The sequence below is a fragment of the Pseudopipra pipra genome, chromosome 1, assembly GCF_036250125.1.
Source record: "Pseudopipra pipra isolate bDixPip1 chromosome 1, bDixPip1.hap1, whole genome shotgun sequence".
Taxonomy (NCBI): domain Eukaryota; kingdom Metazoa; phylum Chordata; class Aves; order Passeriformes; family Pipridae; genus Pseudopipra; species Pseudopipra pipra.
This window is the reverse complement of record NC_087549.1, coordinates 154475776-154491228: the sequence shown is the minus strand read 5'-3', so window position 1 is coordinate 154491228 and position 15453 is coordinate 154475776. Positions and strand designations below refer to the sequence as shown.

Below are 15453 nucleotides of genomic sequence, written 5' to 3'. Positions count from 1 at the left end.
AAGGCCAGGTTGGACAGGATTTGGAGCAACCTGGGCTAGTGGGAGGTGTCCCTGCCCCTGGCAGAGGTTGGAATGATCCTTAAGGTCCTTTCCAACCCAAACCATTCCATGTTCTTTCCAAACCCATCTAAAGTTTGGAAGTCCAGCAGACTTGCAGAAATATGTTACTTTTCTCCACAAAGAACTCAACTTTTAAATCAACTTTGAAACCATTTCTTCTCCCCCAATTTCTTTGTACTGGAAGCACAAGGCCCGGAAATTTGGAGCTCTGAAACACAAAGTTCTAGGAAAAAAGAACATCCCCCAAACCCACATTATTAAAAATTATTTAAACAACTGTCACGACTTCTGATCTGGGAAATTTGGCACATCTTGTGTGTTCAAATCCACCAATTTTCTGCTCAAGACAGTTAATTCCACGTCACAGTGTTGGATCAGAATTAGATTTGCATCTAATCTGTTCTTAAAATCCCCAAATGAGGGAGATCTCAACGTTTCATGACTCTCATTATTTGGAGCCTCTTCTACAACATTCCCCAAATGAGTATTTCCATAATTCAGTTCCTTTTCCCTCGTTCTGCCTGCAGTGGAGCAGGAAAACAGGACATTTCTTTGAACTCCTTCGTGACCTTGGAGGGGTTTGGAAACTCCTTCCAGGCTTTTCCTTGGCAACCTCTCCGAGTTGGACTCATTTCTCTTTTTCTCTTTTTCTCTTTCTCTCTTTTTCTCTCTCTCTCTTTTTTTCTTTCTCTCTTTCTCTCTCTTTTTCTCTCTTTCTCTTTTTCTCTTTTTCTCTCTTTTTCTCTTCTTCTCTCTTTCTCTTTTTCTCTTTTTCTCTCTTTTTCTCTTTTTTCTCTTTCTCTCTTTTCCTCTTTTTCTCTTTTTCTCTTTTTTCTCTTTCTCTCTATTTTCTCTTTCTCTCTTTTTCTCTCTTTCTCTCCTTTTCTCTTTTTCTCTCTTTCTCTCTTTTTCTCTCTTCCTCTCTTTTTATCTTTTTCTCTCTCTCTTTTTCCCTTTCTCTTTTTCTCACTTTTTCTCTTTTTCTCTTTTTCACTTTTTCTCTCTTTTTCTCTTTCTCTCTTTCTCCCTTTCTCTTTTTCTCTCTTTCTCTCCCTTTCTCTTTTTCTCTCTTTCTTTCTCTCTTTCTCCTCTTTTTCATTTGCATTTCTCTTTGTTATTTCTTTTTTTTTTTCTCCCATTTCCTGACATAACAAAATGAGGATCAACACCATATAATCATTATTTAATCTCAGAACTGGAAACAGGCTCCAAGTCTGCTCATTCCCATCTACACCAGTGGAAAAATAATGGGAATTATTTTCTCCTCCCCTCTGCACCATCTCCAAAGGGCCAATTCAACCTTCTCAAATATGGATTTTTCCCGTGTTTCAGCGTTGTTTATTTTCCATATTTTCCACCCTTTTCCAACAAAGGATTTGCATCCAGCCCCTCCTTGCTCTTCACAGAAGTGTGAAGGTTGAAACAGGGTCTGGAAAAGTCTCTTTGAGCCGAAGTGAAGCAAAAAACCCAAATAAAACAGGGTTTTAATTCGCCCCAAATCTCCTTTAGTCCCTCTCTAAGCCCTCCCTGCGTCACTGCAAGTCAAAAAAAGCAGAATAAAGTGGATTCTTCTCTCTGTTTGCCTCATTCCAGGGATAAATCAGGAGAAAACAGTCAGCTTGGGGAATTTGGCTGGAGAAGCTCTGGCAGCCTGACGGGGTTTTGATTTTGTTTTTTGGCTGGTGGGATGATCTGATCTGGCAAAAGTCCCCCCGAGGTTGTTGAAAGAATTAAACCCAATTATTGGAGCAGATTTGAGGTGGTTTCCTTTGAAAATAAAATTATTTTCAAGCAGGTTTTTGGTGGCTTTTTGGTTGTTTTTGTTTTTGTTTTTGTTTTTTTTTTCACTCAAAATTTCAACGTTTAAGCCATTAGGCCCAAACTTTATTGTAAATTTACACTTTATTTTATGGATAAAATCCCATCAAACAGCAGGTCAGAGCTTATATAAGTCACACATCCTTTATTTTTGCCAACTCTTACGGTTGCTTGAGTCTTATTATTTATATTTATACATTTATATATGTGTATTTATTATTTATATTTTATTATTTATTTTTAAATTATTTTTAATTTATTATTTAAAATATTTTTATTATTTATTTTATTTTTATTATATACTTATATATTTATTTTTTGCCCACTCTTCAGGGGACAATCTTTGCTGGCTTTATATATGTATATTTATTACTTATATTTTATTATTTATTTTTATTATTTTTAATTTATTCTTTTAAATATTTTTATTATTTATTTTATTTTTATTATATATTTACAGATTTTTGCCCACTCTTCAGGGGACAATCTTTGCTGGCTTTATATATGTATATTTATTATTTATATTTTATTATTTATTTGTATTACTTTTAATTTATTATTTTAAATATTTTTAATATTTATTTTATGTTTACTATATATTTACAGATTTATTTTTTGCCCACTCTTCAGAGGACAATCTTTGCTGGCTTTATATACGTATATTTATTATTTATATTCTATTATTTATTTTTTATTACTTTTAATTTATTCTTTTAAATATTTTTAATATTTATTTTCTGTTTATTATGTACTTATATATTTATTTTTTGCCCACTCTTCAGGGGACAATCTTTGTTGTGTGAAAAGCTCAGTTTGGATATTTTTCCTCACCCCTTGAGGTTTTTCCATGAGGAATGTGACCCTCCAAGCGATTGCACACTTATAAAAGTCCAAATTGAATAAAAATAAATGAATATAAATCATCAATCACAGCTTTTATTGGACAGTGGAGGTTCCATTTGGGAGCAGAGGGACAGCAGGGTCTGGAAGAAAATCCAAAATTCCCTTTTTGAAAGCTTGGTCTGGTTAAACCTTGTCTTTGGTAAGCACAGGAGCTCTAAGTCGAGCCTAAAACCCTCAAGGAAAGAAAAACCACCTTTAATTCCAGCCTTGTTCCACCACATTCAGCCAAAGTTTCACCTGGAATTAAAATCCGGGCTTTGTGTGTTCCTGAATTATTTCAGACTGATTTAATGAAAAAATTGGTGGGTTTATACCTCTTTTTATTTGTTGGGTAACCCCATTTAATTGGGGTTAATTAATGAATTAAAAAGTCATTTACAGAAAGGTCCCCTGGGGTTGGTGGATATTAAATCCGAGGTGTCACCAACCCAAACTGTCCAGCCAGGAGTCTTTGATTTGCCCCATTTAATTGGGGTTAATTAATGAGATCAAAAGGTCCTTTACAGAAGGGTCACCTGGGGTAGGGGGGTAAGAACTCGGAGGTGCCACCAACCCAATTTGCCCCATTTAATTGGGGTTAATTAATGAATTAAAAGGTCCTTTACGGAAGGGTCCCCTGGGGTAGGTGGATATTAAATTTGAGGTGCCACCAACCCAAACTCTCCATCCAGGAGTCTTTGATTTGCCCCATTTAATTGGGGTTAATTAATGAATTAAATGTAATTTACAGAAGGATCACTTGGGGTAGGTGGGTATTAAATCTGAGGTGTCACCAACCCAAACTCTCCCTCCAGGAGTCTCTGATTTGTGGGGAATTCCCCTTTTCCTCTGGATTTTTGCAGCCCTTGGGAGCAGGTTCCGTGTGTCCCATCCCACCCGTGGCCAGGGCTGGGGACCAGGAGTTAATTCCAGCTCCAGGAATCCCCTGGAAGTGCAAACCAAGCATTTCCAAGCAGCAGCAGCTCCATAAATCCCAGAGCTGGGCGATTTTTCCTGCTCTCCAAAGCTGGGATGTGACAATAAAGGCAATTTATGAGCCATTATTTCAAAGAACTGCAGCACAGGAGCTCTCACAATCTCCTCATGGGTTGGGTTTTTTCCAGCCAGATGGAGACAAATCATCCCCTTCAAATAACTTCCAAGCTGCCCTCGAAAAAAACCCCCCAAAATGTACTGATGTTGAGAAAATATTTATATTTATATATTTATATGTTTAGTTTTTATTATTTGTATTTATTATTTTGGTATGTATGTTTATTATTTATTAATTTTTATTTATTATTTTAACTATTTTTATTATTTATATACATGTATTTATTATTTATTTATGTATATTTATTATTTATATTTTATTATTTATTTCTTATTTATTATCTTACATATTTTTATTATTATTTACACATTTATATCTATTATTTATATTTTATTATTTATTTTTTATTATTTTTCATTTATTATTCTAAGGATTTTAATTATTTCTATTTATATTTTTATATATGCATATTTATTGTTTATATTTTATTATTTTTAATTTATTATTTTAAATATTTTTATTATTTCTACTTATATATTTATAAATTTATGTCTATTATTTATATTTTATTATTTAATTTTTAATTATTTAAATTTATTATTTTAAATATGTTTATTATTTATATTTCTATATGTATATTTATTATACATATTTTATTCTTTATTTTTTATTTTTTTAACTTATTATTTGACAAATTTTTATTATTTTTATTTACGTATTTATATTTATATATTTATGATTTATATTTTATTATTATTTTATTATTTTCAATTTATTATTTTAAATATTTTTATTATCTATATTTATATATTTATGTATGTTTATTATTTATATTTTATTATTTATTTTTCATTTATTATTTTACATATTTTTATTATTTCTATTTATATATTTATACATTCATATCTATTATTTATATTTTATTATTTATTTTTATTATTTTTCATGTATTATTTTAAATATTTTTATTATTTCTATTTATGTATTTATATATGTATATTTATTATTCATATTTTATTCTTTATTTATTATTTTTTAACTTATTATTTGACATATTTTTATTATTCATATTTATACATTTATATTTATATATTTATGATTTATATTTCATTATTTTTAATTTATCATTTTAAAGATGTTTATTATCTATATTTATATATTTATATAAATATGTTTATTATTTATATTTCATTATTTAATTATAATTTATTATTTTACATATTTTATTATTTCTATTTATATATTTATACATTTATATCTATTATTTATATTTTATTATTTATTTTTTATTATTTTTCATGTGTTATTTTAACAATTTTAATTATTTATATTTTTATATATGCATATTTATTGTTTATATTTTATTATTTTAAATTATTATTTTAAATATTTTTATTATTTATATTTATGTATTTATATATGTATATTTATTATTTATATTTTATTCTTTATTTTTATTATTTTTAACTTATATTTGACAAATTTTTATTATTTATATTTATAAATTTATGTATGTATGTTTATTATTTATTTCTTATTATTTTTAATTTATTATTTATATTTATCTATGTATATATGTATATTTATGATTCATATTTTATTATTTTTATTATTTTTAATTTATGATTTTAAATATTTTTATTATTTATATTTTTATATTTATATCTGTATATTTATTATTTAGATATGTATATTTATTACTTATATTTTATAATTTATTTTAAATTATTTTAATTTATGATTTTAAATATTTTTATTATTTATACTTATATATTTATATACGTATTTATATATTTATAGATGCATATTTATCATTTATATTTTATCATTTATTTTTTATTTTTTTTTAATTTATAATTTTAAATATTTTTATTATTTAGTTTATCCCCCTGGAACACAAATCTCCTGGGAAGTTCTTCCTGGAGCTGGAGGGCTGGAACTCCTCAGGCTGAGTTTGCTGCTCCCTGAGAGTTTGTGTTGCCCATGGAATTATAGAATCCCAGACTGGTTTGGGTTTTGGAAGGGACCTCAAAGATCATCCAGTGCCACCCCCTGCCATGGGCAGGGACACCTTCCACCAGCCCAGGCTGCTCCAACCTGGCCTTGGACACTTCCAGGGATCCAGGGGCAGCCACAACTTTGGGAAAAAAATCCATTCCAGTCCCTCACCACCCTCCCAGCCAAGAATTCCTTCCCAATATCCCACCTAACCCTGCTCTCCTGTCCCTCTCCAGCCAAGAATTCCTTCCCAATATCCCACCTAACCCTGCTCTCCTGTCCCTCTCCAGCTCTGTGGAACATTCCTACAAGTCCCTGTGCACGTGGTGATCTTTGGGTCCACGTCAGAGAAACATGGAATCGTGGAATGATTTGGGTTGGGGTGGAAGGGACCTTAAAACTCATCCCATTCCACCCCCTGCCATGGGCAGGGACACCTTCCACCAGCCCAGGGCACTTCCTTGGTTTCTCCCCTTCCCCAGCACTCCCCACCACCAGCTCAGCCCAGTTCCCCCCCAGTCCTGACTGAGAGAGAAAAAGGAGAAGTGGAAATACCTGTTCAGCCAGAACCACCCAGCCCAAAGTTCCCTCAGCGTGTCCCCCCCTCATCCACGGATCTGCCATCCCAAAAAACTCCCATTCCGGCCGGGATGGGACTCGTGCCCTGCAGAGCAGTTCTGTCCCTCCCCCAGCTCGGAGAGGCATCAACCAGAAAGCCACAGAAATGCAATGATTAGTCTTTATTTCTCTACACACAGGGCATTGATCCCAGGGGCTGTTTTATGGGATGGGGAGGAGGGGAACGGGATGGGGGGGGGCGGGACTGGGTTGCATTTACAAAGTCGAGCCCTGTTCTGGCGAAAATCGAAGTTCCTGTGCCTTTCCCTTTGGATCAGACTCCCTGTCCTCTCACAGGAAGCCTTAATAAAGCCTCCTGGGAGGTTTAAAAGGAGATTTAAAAAAAAAATCCCAACCCCCAGCTGGCAGGATTGGCATCGGGGAGCTCCGGCCCCGGGTGCCAGCGCGGAGCCAGGGAATGCTGGAGAGCCTGTAAAACCACCTCATTAAACTGCTCTCCTGAATGCCCTGCCTATGGAGAGAGCCTTCCAGGGGCTGCTCCCTATCTCTGGAGCAGGGAAGAAGATGGGACTGGGGTTGCAGAGCGGAGCAGTTGGAGGTTGGGATGGAGGGAGAGCAGAATTCCTGAGGCAGGAGGGACAAACGGCACGGCCCAGACCCTCATTCCGAAGCACAGAGCTGTCCTTTGGCTTCAGGGAGTTCTGTCCTGAATCTATCCCTCCTTTTTCCAAGGAACAAACAGCCAGGAGCTCCCTTGGGCACCACAGGCAGGCTCTGCACGTGGCAAGAGGTCTTTGGGTGCTAAAACCAGCACCCAAACTGCACTTTGGGGTGGAGACGCCACGAAGGGTCTTTATTTTTGGGAGACAGCAAAGCAGGACCAGCCACTGAAGAGCTTGGAAGGGCTGGTCCCAAAAAGGCTGCAGAGCCCAGGGAGGGAGGGAGGGAAAGATGCTCCAGAGGATTGTAGGGATAGGCTGTCCACCAAAATCCAGCATCCTTTCAACATTATCCCTTCTGTGATTCCTTCAACTGGAGAAGAGAAGCTCCAGGGAGGCTTTCAGGGCCTAAAGGGGCTCCAAGAGAGCTGGAGAGGGACTGGAGACAAGGGGATGGGGTGGTGGATAAAGGGGGAATGGCCTTAAGCTGAAGAAAAGTAGATTTAGGTTTAGAAATTAAGTAGAAATCCTTTCCTGTGAGGGTGGAGGGGCCCTGGCACAGGTTGCCCAGAGAAGCTGTGGCTGCCCCTGGATCCCTGGAAGTGTCCAAGGCCAGGTTGGATGAGGCTCTGAGCACCCTGGAAAGTGTCCCTGCCCATGGCAGGGGGTGGCACTGGCTGATCCTTCAGGTCCCTCCCAACCCAACCCATTCCACAATCCCATAAAAGTCAGAACACAAAAATCTTTCCGCCTCTTTTTCCTTTTTTCCCTCCTCTCCCCTTCAAGCCAAACAAGCTCCCCCAGCCCCGGGTCACCTCTTTAGCTCCTCCCCAGCACTTTGGGGAGTGCAAACACGGATTTCTATTGTGTCCCAAATCCCAGGATTTCTATTGTGCCCTGTGACCTCCCCGCTCTGCCAGGCAGTTTTATGGGAAGAGGAGATCGGGAAGTTCGGGGAGGCCTCGCCACTATTATTTGAGATCAACTCCCTGGAGCATCTTTGGGAGGGGAATGTGCCCAAAGCCCCGTTTTCACAAGATCAGCACTCAGGTCCCATCTATTGTCCCCTGGTTTGTGTGTGACATTCAGCAGAGGGGCTTTTGTGCCCCCCTAAAAAGAGTGGCTTTTGTGCTGTGTGACATTTCTGAACCCAAGGGAGTCCCAGCTCGGGGACTCAGCACAAGAAGGAGACGGGGTTTGTTCAGCCAGAAAAAAGTCTCTGAAATGAGGGCAGTGCCCTGGAAAATGCCATGTGGGAATCAGGGATAATAGAGAGAGCCCCAGTTTATCTCCCTGGCATTTCTAAGACACCCCAGGGGTTTGGGGGTTCTTGCTCCATGAGGGGGGTTTAGCTTTTGTGGGAACGTGTTGGAAGCACCACACCTCCTCCAGGAAATCAAAAAATAAAAGAAGGAAAGAAAAAGAGGGAGAGGAGAACTTTTACAGCTCTTTATTTGGGGAAAAAAAACCCAAAACAAAACCCTTTTCTTTAAGCCTGAAAATCTCAACCTCTTTAAAGTGTGTCAGTAACAGAAAGCCCAGTCTGATCTACAGATGAAAAGTCCAGGAAATAAAAGGGAAAAGCTGCATTTCCAGGTCAGGAAATAAAGAGGAAAAGCCCATCTCTAGTCCAAGAAATAAAGAGGAAAAGCTGCATGTCCAGTCCAGGAAATAAAGAGGAAATCTCCATCTCCAGGACAGAAAATAGAGAGGAAAACTCCATCTTCAGTCCAGGAAATAGAGAGGAAAAGTTTCATCTCCACATCAGGAAATAAAGAGGAAAAACTTCCCCTCCAGGACAGGAAATAAAGAGGAAAACTCCACCTCCAGCCCAGGAAATAAAGAGGAAAAGCTTCATCTCAAGGTCAGGAAATAAAGAGGAAAAGCTGCATGTCCAGGTCAGGAAATAAAGAGGAAAAGCTTCATCTCAAGGTCAGGAAATAAAGAGGAAAACTTCACCTCCAGGTCAGGAAATAAAGAGGAAAAGCTGCATTTCCAGTCCAGGAAATAGAGAGGAAAAGCTCCATATTCAGATCAGGAAATAAAGAGGAAAATCTCCATCTCCAGCCCAGGAAATACAGAGGAAAAGCTGCATGTCCTGTCCAGGAAATAAAGCTAAAAAGCTCCACCTCCAGTCCAGGAAATAAGGAGGAAAAGCTCCATGTCCAGGTCAGGAAATAAAGAGAAAAACTCCATCTCCAGTCCAGGAAATAAAGAGGAAAACTCCACCTCGAGGTCAGGAAATAAAAAGGAAAAGCTGAAAGTCCAATCCAGGAAATAAAGAGGAAAAGCTCCATCTCCAGGGAATAACTGGGGAGTTGATCCTTTTTTAGTTTTTGGCCACTGGAAGGGAAAACTCCCATTTTTTCCCCAGCTCTGCCTCAGGTTTGGGTCCCCACCTGTGCCCTGGTGGAAAGGGGGGATCTCCCATTCCCTGGGATGAGCTGGTTGGGTCTCCATGGGATCCCAGTTTCTTCCCAAGGGAGCTGGGAAGGGATAATTTGCCCTCTGAAGGCACAACCCAAACAATTCTGATATTTAGTTGTGTGCTCAAATCCATAAGAACCAGCAGTTCTCAGTAAAGTCCCCCTGGGGAAGGAAGGAATTAAAAAGAGGGGGGGAAAAAAAGACCCAAGTTTTGCCTTGAGAGCTGGAATTGCTCCAGATTTTATTTTTGGGAGCCATCCTGGCATTCCCAAGCCATGGATGCACCTCTGGGTGGTGTCTCCTGGCACAGCAGCACTGAGGAGGTTTGCACCAAACACTGAAAGCAAAAGCAGGGAGGAAAAAGGAGCAGGAGGAAAATAAAACAAGGACAAAGAAAAGAGCTCTTTTCCAAGGCCTTCTTTCCCAAATAAAGCAGGAATGAAGTTTAAAAAATCAGCTTTGCCTCTCCTCCCGTCGTCCTGCTCATCCAGAGTTTGGATTCCCACCAAACCCTTGGGCTGGTTTAAGTTTTATGACAATGTTAAGCTTAAGACAACGACTCTTTTCTTGATGTCTTTGCATCAGGGGTGACTTCAACCACCCTCAACTCAATTTTACTTCCTTAAAAAGCGGGAGAAAAACACTTGGAAGAACTTCTGGCTCGGGTGGATAAACCAATGCCATGAAAATTCCCGTTTAGGCAGAAGAGTTATCAAAGCCGGGCTTAATTTCACCCACCACAAACAAGCATCAGCCAGCTCCAAATCTTGCCTCCTGATATTCCAGAGGTAGAACTCGGGCCCCTCTAGTGGAAATCCATGGAATATGTGGAGCAGGAGATCCTGCAAGTTATTCCTCGTCCAAAAAACCACCATCAGCTCCATCCAAACAAAGCACGGACACCGAAATTCCCACCTGGATATCTGAGCCTCGGGGGCTTCAATCCCGCTTTTGGCCCCCCCTGGAATTTGGGGCTGGATCGATGTTTTCAGTTCGACCCTCGACAATTCCTTTTGAAAAGTTTCAGCACCACGGCTGGGATTTTTTGGGGGGTTTTTGTTTTTTCCCCGGTGCAATTTCTCCACCTGGTGGTGTAAAAAAACCAGCTCCCAAATCACATCCCAAAGATGCTCCGCTCCAGGGATGGGATTTTACACCTATTTTACATCTATTTTACACCTTTTTTACATCTATTTTACACCTACTTTACATCTATTTTACACCTATTTTACATCTATTTTACACCTATTTTAAGTCTATTTTTCACCTTCTGGCTTTCAGGTTCGGCCTGAGCGCTGGAACACACGAGCCGAGGGAAAATACACCCGGATTTGGGACTGGAAATTCCCTTCCCTCCGGGTCCACTTCAGGCACCAGGATGGGATTTGTTGGGCAGGAGGTTTCCTTCAATCCCAACTAACGCATTCCCTGTTTTCCACCCACACTCTGACACTCTGATAAGTCAGAAACTCAGATTTATCCCTCAGGTGACCCTGCCCAGAGGATAAATTGATTTATCCCTCAGGTGACCATTCCCAGAGGATAAATATATATATTTTTAACAGAATATCTTTTTTTTTTTTTTTTTTTTAATCAGTAAAAAATGCCCCCAAACCTCTGTGATCTTATCTGAGAGATTTTGACTGTATTTGGTGTTTTATTTGGCAGGAAGGAATTCAGGTGGATTTTAAAGTTCCAGCAATCTCAAAGCAGGATTTGATTTTTGATTTTTATGATTTTTATTTAATTTACTTCCCTTCATATCCAGGCACAAGGACAGGATTTATTGGGAAAGAAGTTTCCCTCAATCCCAACTAATGCATTCCCAGTTTTCCACCCACCCACTGGCACTCTGATAACTCAGAAACAACTTCATTTATCCCTCAGGTGACCCTTGCCCAGAAGATAAATATATATTTTCTATATTTTTTTTTAACAGAACATTTTTGTTTTTATCAGTAAAAAATTCCCCCAAACTGCTGTGATCCCATCTGGGAGATTTTGGCAGAGAGGAATTCAGGTGGATTTTAAAGTTCCAGCAATCCCAAAGCAGGATTTGATTTTTGATTTTCATGATTTTTATTTTAATTTACTTCCCTCCATATCCAGGCACCAGGACAGGATTTGTTGGGCAGGAAGTTTCCAGAGGATAAATAGATATATTTTCTATATTTTTTAACAGAACATCTTTGTTTTTATCAGTAAAAAATTCCCCCAAACTGCTGTGATCCCACCTGGGAGATTTTGGCAGGAAGGAATCCAGGGAAGGCTCCAGGAATCCCAAAGCAGGATTTGATTTGTGATTTTTATGATTTTTTTAGTGTGAGATTGGTGGTGTTTCTATTACAGAGGAAGGGGGGTAAGGGAAGAACTGTTTTCCTCTGGGAAAATGAACTTCCAAAGGGAAAGGGTGGATTTTCCTCCGTGGAGATTTTGGAGGGGGAATAAACCTGCTCCTCTTCCCTCCCACCAAACTGAGGGAACATCCTCCCTCTGCACATCCTAAATTAATGGCACGTGATTCCAGCCTTTTTCCCCCCCAAATCCCAGCTGGATCCCATCCCAGAGCTGCTTGACCTGGGACTGGAGTTCCCAAAAATCCCCAGGGAATGCAATCCCTGCACCCAGGTGGGGAATTCAGTGTTAAAATCCCTCTTTTCCTTCACTTGCTTCGTGATTCCTGATTAAACAGGGGCAGAACAGCAGGAAGCAGGGAATGGAATGTTGTTTTCCCTTCTATTCCAGCTGAAAAGATGGATAAAAGTCCTTTTCCCTGTTTTCTCTGCAGCCCAGGGTTTGCCCTGAGCCATGAACTGCACCCCTGAGACCTTGGGAGGGGATTAAAATTCCACCTGGAAGCTGCAATTCCCCCTCACCTTCAGCCCTTGGAAAATCAGGATTGGGCTGAGATTTGGGATTAAATATCATGTCTCCATGTCCATATTCCCATTTATCACTGAGGGTCATGGAGAGTGAGGGCTCCAAGCACTTCTCTGTCAGGGGGACAGAATTCCCAACCCCGATTTCCCTCTCCCAGGGCAGGTCATGCACTGAACTGGCATTGCTGGTGCTCTTCCCAAACATTCCTGTGGTTGGGAACATCATTCCCATCCTTGCTCCTCAAGCCTTACCCCACCCCTTAAAGAGCTCTGGTGTTTTGGGGCTTTTTCTGAGCTGAAAGACCCCATTAATGTGTTTTTATTTTGCTGGGGTTCGTTTTCTGCCAGGGAAAGAAGGGGAAGGAAAGTTGGGACGAGGAAAGGTGGGACAAGGAAAAAAATGGGACAGGTGAGAAATGTCTTTGCAGTGACAAACCAACTCTCTGTCCCTGGTGAAACCACGGGGGGAACAGAAAACCCTTGGATTAAAATCGATCCAATTCCTGAGGCCTGAGGAGAATAAAGAGAATTCCCTCCTTATCCCGTGGATAAATCCATGCCAGTGGATTACTCAGAGTTGGTGTATCCAGCAGAGACAACAGGGAGAATTTTATTCATCCCAACACCTTGCAAGCTATCCCCAATTAGCTTTTTAGCTAATTACCCCCTGGCTGTTAATTGGAAGGCGTAAATTGTTGAGATTTTTACAAAAACACACGGAGGGAAACGTTGCTCCTGAGAAAACTCCTCCAAAGAAGTTCCCAGGAGGTGAGAGGAATAACAGCCTCATAAAAGTGGAGCAAAAATCCCTGGTTTCAGAGCAAAATGAATCCAGGGATTCATCCAGGGATTCATCCAGGGATTTATCCAGGCATCACATCCTCTTCATCCCACCGGGATCTCGTTGCCTTTCCCAGGGGGATGAGGAGCTGAGGGCAGGGACTCCCTGCAGCAGCAGCAGCTTTATTTATCCCCCTGGATCTTCCACCAGCAAAAAAAAAGAGGAAAAGGTGGATAAATCTTCTGGAAGAGATGATTTCTCCGTATTCCCTCCAGCAGGCATCTGAGGAGGAAGGAAAACTTCCTCCCAAGTGTCCAAACCACCTCTCAGCAACCACTTGGAGAACTCCATCCTTCAGGTTTGAGCCTCCAGAGATTCCCCAATCCCTAAAATTCCCCCCATGCAAAGCCTGTTTAGGAGGTGAGGAGTGCAAGGAAATATTGGGATCAAGGGTTGGACTTGATCTTGGAGGTCCCTTCCAACCCAGCTGGTTCTGTGATCCATGGAAGTCCTGAAGGTCCTCGAGGAGCACAAACTGGAGCTGAATCTTGTCCTCCTGTGACTCCAGAGCTTCCCCTCTGCTCATTCCCAGGGTTTTCCAAAGCCCTCATTCTCATTCCAGGTGCAGTTTGCTTCCAATGGTTGTTCCCAAAACCAGTGACTCGGTCCCCAGAAGGGAATAAATCCAGATCCAGTGGCACTCACCAGCTGGAGCACGTGGACAACCCTGTCCTGGCTTCTCCCAGCTCTCCTCCCACAGGAATTTGTCCTCCCAAAAAAGTGCCAGCCCTGTCTGCCAGCGAGGTCACTTCTTCTTTGCTGGGGCCTTGGCATTCCCAGCAGCCTTCCCGTTGCTTTTGCTGCCTCCTCCTGCTTTTCCTGCTTCACATTCCTTCTTCCCACCCCCTTGTTTCTTGTCACTTGTGTCCTTTCCCCCCTTTTCTCCCTTTCCTCCTTTTTCTCCCTTTCCTCCTTTTTCTTCTTTTCCTCCCTTTTCTTCTTTTCCTCCCTTTTCTCCTTTTCCTCCCTTTTCTCCTTTTTCTCCCTTTTCCCCCTCTTTCTTTTTGGCCCCATCCTTCCCTTCTTTCTTGGATCCTTCTTTCTGCTCCTTCTCCCCGTCCTTCTTCTTGGTGCTTTTGGATTCATCTTTCTTCCCCTGAGCCTTGTCCACTTTTCCAGACACAGTGGGAACTTCTTCCTTTTTTTCTTCTGCAGCCTGAGCTGTTGGAAAGATGGGAAAAAAAAAAAAAAAAAAAAAGAAAACAGGAAAGGAGTTAACTTGGGTTGAAAAGAGCTGGGAAGGGCTCAAAATTCCTGCTCCCTGTTTGGGACAAATCTTGGACAAAGGGAAAACACTTCTACTGGGGCTTTTTTCCTCCTGGTTGCTCACTGATGGGCAGCTTTTCATGGCTTTTTTTGAGAAGATAATGGGATAAATAATAATAATTTCAAGAGCTGATTCGTGGATTTATTGGAGGAAATGGCTCCTCTTGGTAGAAACTGATCCATGAAAATTAAAACACAATCCATAAGCACTTCCCAATAACGACCTGGAGTTGTCTCCTTCCAAAAAGAGGAACAGAAACATCTCTTATGCAGTTCAGGACAAACCTGTCTTAGATTTGGGTTTTTTTGGGGGCTTTTTAAAAATTATTTCTTTGTCTCTGGGCTGTGTCTCCTACAGCTGAGAGGGGGGATTCTCCTGGGGAGCTGAACATTAGATTTAGATTGGATATTAAGAATTAATTGTGTGTTACAAAGGTGGGTAGGGACTGGAATGGATTTTCCAGAGGAGCTGTGGCTGCCCCTGGATCCCTGGAAGTGTCCAAGGCCAGGTTGGAGCAACCTGGGCTAGTGGGAAGGTGTCCCTGCCCATGGCAGGGGGTGGGATTGATGAGTTTTAAGGTCCCTTCCAACCCCAAACCAATCTGGAATTCTCTCATCTTGCATTCAGTGCCCACAGTTCAGCTGAGAAGTCTCCTCGGGGTCCTGCTGCTTCTTCAGACTTTAATTAATCTGCCACAGGATTTGAGAGCAGAAAACTTCCCCTCATTTTTTTTATTCCCTCCTCCATGATATGTTTCCATTTCTTTAAAGGGGCTTCTCGAGTCAGAGGTTGATGCTCTGAACTCTCATCTCAAGCAGCAACTTGGCACTTCAACACTGCTCCTCTTTCAGGGGTTTCTCCCAGAAAGTTTTCCCTTCGCTCAGGACCAGCAGAGTGTAAAGTTTGGGAAAATCAAGGGAAAACGTGGTGTGACCTTCCAGGGAAAGGGACTTTGGACAAAGGAATGGAGGGACAGGACAAGGGGAATG

At 40.3% G+C, this 15453-nt stretch overlaps 1 protein-coding gene across 1 annotated transcript in view; it reads left to right on the top strand.

Moving 5' to 3' along the window:
* SNAP47 (synaptosome associated protein 47) overlaps window positions 1-15453 on the top strand; it is a 280665-nt gene that overhangs the window by 133061 nt on the left and 132151 nt on the right. The gene's annotated exons all lie outside the window — the stretch shown is intronic.